Below are 7179 nucleotides of genomic sequence, written 5' to 3'. Positions count from 1 at the left end.
GCTTAAAGGCCGCAAGGGCTTCGGTGTTCGGACAATCGACAATTTGGTTCTTTTTAATTAAGAACCTAGTCCAGATTTTCCGGGCTGACTCTCCGGGATGCTGGACTATGTGGCTGAGGTCATCGGCATCTGGGGGCCGAACATAGGTACCTTGGAAGTTGTCTCTAAAGGCATCTTCCAAATCTTCCCAGCTACCGATGGAGTTTTCTGGGAGGCTGTTCAGCCAGTGCCGAGCTGGTCCCTTTAATTTTAGCGGGAGGTACTTGATGGCATGGAGATCATCACCACGAGCCATGTGGATATGGAGAAGAAAAGCTTCAATCCATAATGCGGGATCTGTCGTCCATCATATGATTCAATGTTCACGGGTTTAAACCTTTCTGGGAACTGGTGCTCCATCACCTGTTCAGTGAAGCATAAGGGGTGTGCGGCGCCTCTGTATCGGGCGATATCATGACGCAGTTCGGATGAAGTCCGTATGCGGTTTTCGGCCCGGGTGAGGCTGTGCTTGTCACGCTAGGCCTGATGACCGTCTTCTCGCGTTGGAGCACGCCCCCTTGATCCATAGGTTGATCTGGTCTGACCGGCTCTATTGCCCAGGTCCTTACGTAGGTCGTAGGTGTAGCCCGTAGCTGCTACCTCCTTGCCTCTATGGCGGGGAGGTGCGGGCTGGTGTTCGGTGTAAGTGGCCGCTCTGTCCCTCCCACGCGGTGGTTGGTCAGGTTTGTCAGCAGCTTTATACTTTGGCGGTATTGGCTCAAGAGCCTCGTCGTCAAATTGTGGTAGTAGCTTGCGCTTCGAGTAGCTCTTTGTTGGGCGTTCGAGGCCGTATTCTTCGACTGCCAGGACTATAGTCCATCTGTCGTTGAGCGTATCTTGTTCGGCTTGAAGCTGCTGCTGCTTCTTTTTTAGGCTTCTCGCTATTGTGATTAGCTGGCGCTTGAAGCGCTCTTGCTCGAGGGGTTCCTCTGGCACGATGAAATCTTCGTCGCCGAGGCTCACATCATCCTCGGAGAGTGGTAGATAGTTACTATCCTCTGAATCCTCGTTCCTGACTGGGTCATCAGGGTTAACTTGCCCCTCCTCCCAATCATCCTGTTCGGATGTTGGCTCGACGGGGGCTTTGGGGTCTTCATTATTCTCTAGAGTGTCATTGTCTCTGGTGTCAGTATTGCTGTCTTTTCCGCGACGCGATTTTGTGTGGCACCGCTGACGTCGACGCTTTGGAGGTGCCTCAGCAGGCTTGTCCTCAACCGGATCCTTCCTGCCGTCGCTGTCATCCTCTTTGGGTGTGTCCACCATATACACGTCATATGTGGATGTGCCTTCCAACGTCCGGTAAACGGCGGGTCTTGGCCTTGTTCGTCTCCGGCATCGTCGTCCATGCCGTCGATGTCTTCGGAGTCGTAGTTCATCATGTCGGTTAAATCTTCGACAGTGGCTATGAAGTGGGTGGAGGGTGGGACGTGCAATTCCCCGCTCTTAGCCCGTAGTCCGGGCTGGGCGTAATTCGGAAGCGATTCTTCTATAAAGGCGAGGGATCACATTAAGTCCAGAGCCTCGTTTAAGAGCGAGGTTTGGACGGGGAAGCGAGAGTCCGCGGGGCTGGCCGGGGTGAGAGCCTCCTAGCCATGCTCGGTTGGCGCGGACTTCGAGAGTTCGGATCTGGAGTCCAGGGGCGAGTCCGGCTTTTCAGTGACAAGGGGAGCTCGATTCGACTCCGGGTTTGCCGATGACGCAGTCCCCTTCGGATCTCCGGTAGCGAGCTCCATAATTGCAGAGAGTCCGGCGGGCTCTAGACTCCCATCTTCGGACTTGGTAGTCTGCACTGGATCTGAGGCCAGAGCGGTGGCTGGGGCCGCGAGCCCTTCGAAGATCAAGTCTCCTCGGATATCGATGACATAGTTCAGATTTCCAAAACTGATCTGATTACCAGGGGCGTAGCTGTCGATCTGCTCAAGGTGGACAATCGAGTTGGCACATAGTGCGAAGCCGCCGAATACAAAAATTTGGCCGGGGAGGAAAGTCTCCCCCGAGACAGCATGATTGTAGATGATCGATCGAGCCATCGAAACCTTCTGTCGACGGCACAGTGAACTCTCAATGAAAGCACCAATGTCGGTGTCAAAAATGGCCGATCTCGGGTAGGGGGTCCCGAACTGTGCGTCTGAGGATCGAAGGTAACAGGAGGCAGGGGACACGATGTTTACCCAGGTTCGAGCCCTCTTGATGGAGGTAATACCCTACTTTCTGCTTGATTGACTTTGATGAGTATAGGGGTTACAAGAGTTGATCTACCTCGAGATCGTAATGGCTAAACCCTGGATGTCTAGCCTGTATGATTTGTCTTAGCCTCTACGGACCAAACCCTCCGGTTTATATAGACACCGGTGGGGCCTAGGGTTGTACAGAGTCGGTTTACAGAGAAAGGAAAATATACATCCGAATGCCAAGCTTGCCATCCATGCAAAGGAGAGTCCCATCCAGACACGGGGGAAGGCCTTATATCTTGTATCTTCACGGCCCACTAGTCTGGCCCACGTCACATAGCCCAGATGCCCGGGGATCCCCTAATCTAGGACTCCCTCAAGGGGCGAGGCCACCACCAGAGATAGACAACCAAGACACCCCGGCAGGGCCTGCCGGGGCTCACGGAGGCAGAGCCACCTCACCAACCACTCCACTACGACCCACGACGTCTATCACTGCGGTGTCAAGCCGCGAAGTGACTAAGTGGCAGCCATTCGCCACATGGCAGCCATTTCCTACAGTAGAAACCCACAGATGACACTCGTCCTGCAACGTGTCAAGAGAACAGGCGCGGAGCTGGCAAGATAGCCTAGCAATCCTTGACGGGCAACCGGTGATGTGACACTAAGTGGTGCATTTAATGCGCTCTGTCAGCCCGCAGAGTTAGGTATGGTAGCACTGCTTGCTATCATATCAATGCATAATGACTACTTTTCCACTGTGGTTACCCCTTGATCTATAAAAGGAGGCCCATGGCAACCGTAGAAAGGGTTAGAAGGTTGGATAACTCACACCCCCATACGCGCGTGGTCACTGCTGCCCCAAGGCAACCTCTGCCGGGCGAGTGTACTACTCTCACCACCACCTTTTCCACCATCAATCCACCAAAGCAGGAGTAGGGTTTTACACATCATGGCGGCCCGAACCTGGGTAAATTGCTTGTGTGATCTCTGCAGTGCTGCCCCACGCCCCTCTGCTCTTTGTGCAACGCGTCACCCCCTTGCCGAACCAGCAAGGGGCCTCCTGGTCCCATAGGTGGCCGTGGTTTGCTGTGACATCTTTGGTGTGCCCGGTAGGGGGCTCGCTTGTGCGAATCTGAAGGCATGCGCAGCGTGTCATCTTCATCACCTCAGCTCACCCATGGCGCCCAAGAAGAAGTCCGGTCCTGCAGCTCACCCATCCACCTCGAAGGCTCCACCGCCCACGGCCTCCACCGCTGCAGGAGGTGCGGAGGCGCACGAGGATGCAGACGCTGCTGGGGAAGTAGTCGGAGCAGGTGGCGCCGTCACCACTTCTCCCACAGCTGACGCAGGAGCAGGAGGCACCGGAGGAGAGCACCATCAGCAACACCCTGACGGCCACGCTCCCCATGGTACGGGCGAGGGGGTTACTCCATCCGCGCCCCTCTCCCCCGCCGACGGGCACAACCGCAGCAATGGCGCTCGGACCGGTGCGAACCGCCGCCCTCCGGCCGCCCCCACCATGGGTATGGTTGTCGTGCGTGCACCTCCCCTGGGACAGGCCGACCAAGCCGCTGTGCCTGACGGAGCTGCTGACCCTCAAGCACCTTCGCCGCACCACGCCCAGGTGGTCGCCCCGTCGCGACAGCGGGGGCGCAGTACTACTGCCGCTGGCACTGTCAGGAGCCGTGCGACGGTACGGTCGTCTTCATCGACATCCATGCTAGGCACTGCTTCGGAGGCCATGTCACGAGCTCAGCTGCTGTTGAGGTTTCTGCCAGCGGCCGAGCAGGTGGATGAATGACGTGCCACCATCCAGAGTCTGCTCGGTTTCGCCGAAGCTGGGGGCTCACGGCGAGCTGGCCTGCCACGACCTCCCCAAGCGACAGCAACAACTTGTGCTGCTGACCGCACGGAAGGGGCCATTCCTACGGTGCATTACCCACCACGGCAGCCAGCACAAGCACAACCAAATCAAGATCATGACAATGTCTCGATGGCCTCTTCCAATCCTCGAGCACGTCAAGGCCAACGCCGAGCCCCGGAGGATGGGCGGAGAGGAGACGCGCGCGTCGTCCTCGAGTAGCGCCGCGATGACCTCCGCCGGACTGACGGGTGCGACGGTCTCAACGTCGACGAGCCTACGCTCGGTGTTGGCGGGTGCCTACCCTTCGAGGTTGGCTGCCCTGCCTTTACACGAGAGTTGCGACAAGTCTGTTGGCCGTTCGTTTGCACTTCAAGCCAGAGATACCCGAGAAGTACGACGGGAGGCCGAACCCGGCAGAGTTCCTGAGCATCTACACCATCGCTATTCAGGCTGCCGGGGGAAGAGATGAGAAGGTGTTCGCCAACTACTTCCCTTTGGTCGTCAAATCCATTGTGAGGTCTTGGCTAATGCACCTACCGGAGAACTCCATTTCGTCGTGGGCTGACCTGTGCCACGAGTTCATTGGCGCCTTCACTGGCGGTCATCAAGAACCCGGCAGGCCCAGCAATTTGCAGCTTCTCTAGCAGAAGGAAGGAGAAACCCTCCGTAAGTATTTACAGAGATTTAACAAAGTTCATAGAAATATCCCCAATATCCATCCGGCAGCCGTAATAGCTGCCTTCCAGTCCAATCTGCACAACCGTCGTATTCGTTCCAAGATGAACGTGCGGTTACCCAAGACTGTGAATGAGCTTTACACATTAGTGGATAAATGTGCTCGGATGGAGGGAAGGAGGTTACTCGGAGAGGAAGATTGCACAAATGTTGATTCAGAGGATGAGGATGAATCAACTAGTGAGAAGAAGAGCAAGAAGCGCAGTAAGAAGCGAAGAGATAAGGCGGTGATGACTGTTGAAGGATCTGGTATGCCTAGTACCGGCAAGAAGGCCAAAGCGGAGGCCCCCGGTAAGAAGCTGCCATGTGCACTGACTGCCGGGAAGCCGCTGCTGCCGAGAAAGCCGGGAAAGGTGATGGGCCGTATTGCAAGATTCACCGGACCAAGGGCCACGACCTTCAAGAGTGTTATCAAGTTGAGCAGGTTGTCAAGAAGCAGAAAGCAGAGTATGAGAAGCGTGATAAGGAGAAAGGTCAGAATGTTGCTGGCAGTAAGGGCCGAGGTGGTGAAGTAAACCACCCCGGCAAAACCCCTTCAGAACCATGGAAAGCCCACCAGAGGTCGAGAGAAGGAAACCTGTGATAGTGAGAGTGATGGAGGGGATGAAGAGGAAACCAGTGAGCAAGAGTTTCAGAAGGCCACAAACGCCCTATGCATTGACGGAGGTGCATCTCTGCACGCCTCTCACCACCAGATCAAGCGGTGGGCATGAGAGGTCAATGCCGTGGAACCAGCGCCAGAGGCCCAGAAACCGCTCAAATGGTCCCGTACGCCCATCATCTTTGACGAGGAGGACCATCCTACACTACAGGAATCAGTCACTTTGCCGTCCGCCATGGAGGACGGCAAAGGCATAACTGGCGGACGGCAAAGGCCTTTGCCGTCCGTCAGCAGATGGCAACAGGTCCGGCTGAATAGGCTATAGCGAAGGCTTCTTTGGCGTCCGCTGGCGGACGACAAAGATGAAATGGTCTTTGCCGTCAGCCGGCTAACGGCAAAGGTCATGGACGGCACACGTGGCAGCTTATGGCCGTTAGGGGGCTAACGTTGTGCTTTGCCGTCAGCTGGCAGACGGCAAAGACCATTGCACCTTTGCCGTCAGCCAGCAGACGACAAAGTAACCAAATAGTCCAGCCCCCAGGTTGTACAGGTAGCTACCACGTGGCATCTTTGCCATCTGCTGGCTGATGGCAAATCTCTTTGCCGTCTGCCAGCGGACGGCAAAGATCCTGTATAGCCCCTGTTTTTTCTGTTTTTTCTTAAATTCATTCAATTTGAACACACAAGTTTCAACACACAAATTTCAATACCGAAATTTCATAGAAGACATATCCAACACACAAGTTCATCATATATACATAAATAACCAACACATAGTTCCATCCATACATATTACAATTGTTTCACATTGTTCATCCAACACCGTTATCCATCCATCCATGTAACAAGTTCCATCCAGGCAAGTTCATCGATACAAAATAAAAGCAAAAAGGGAAAAGAAGCACTCCATCCATCCAAGCTTCCGTGAATTAAATGAAATCTGCAAAATGGGAAACAAGAAAGTTAGAAGAAGAAGAAGAAAATGAAGAAGAAGAAGACTAGAAGAAGAAGTAAGCATACTTAGGTAAAATGGAGCTAACCTAGCTAATTATGCCATCTTTGAGTGAACTAAGGATATTATGCCATTTTTATATAAAGCAGCTAAGTATAGGTCTTTATTGAGCTAACCTAGGTAACTAAGCATATTAGAGCTAATTTAGGTCATTTTGGAGATGAAGAAGAAGAAGAACAAGACTAGAAGAAGAATAAGAAGAAGAAGAAGAAGAAGACTAGAAGAAGAAGACTAGAAGAAGAAGAAGACTAGAAGAAGAAGAAGACTAGAAGAAGAAGAAGGGTTTTACCCTTTTCCTTCTCATTCTTCTTCTTTTATTCTTTCCTTTTCTTCTCTTTCTTCTATTCTTTCTTTTTCTCCTCTTCCTTGTTTTTCTTGTTCTTATTCCTTTTTGTGTCGTCTTAGAGCTTACATAGGTAATTAAGCCAATTTTTAGCCAACTAAGCTTATTATGTCAATTTGGAGGAAAATAAGGTAAGTATAGGTCATTTTTGTGCTAACATAAGTAATTTTGGAGCTAACCTAGCTAAAATGGATCATATTGGAGCTAACCCAGGTAAACTTGCTCATTTTGGAGCTAACCTAGGTAAACATGGTCATTTTGGAGCTAACCTAGCTAAAATGGATCATATTGGAGCTAACCTAGCTAAAATGGATCATATTGGAGCTAACCTAGGTAAACTTGGTCATTTTGGAGCTAACCTAGGTAAAATGGATCATATTGGAGCTAACCTAGGTTAAATGGGTCATTTTG

This window comes from Aegilops tauschii, chromosome 6 (assembly GCF_002575655.3).
Source record: "Aegilops tauschii subsp. strangulata cultivar AL8/78 chromosome 6, Aet v6.0, whole genome shotgun sequence".
Taxonomy (NCBI): domain Eukaryota; kingdom Viridiplantae; phylum Streptophyta; class Magnoliopsida; order Poales; family Poaceae; genus Aegilops; species Aegilops tauschii.
This window is presented reverse-complemented; position numbering follows the sequence as displayed.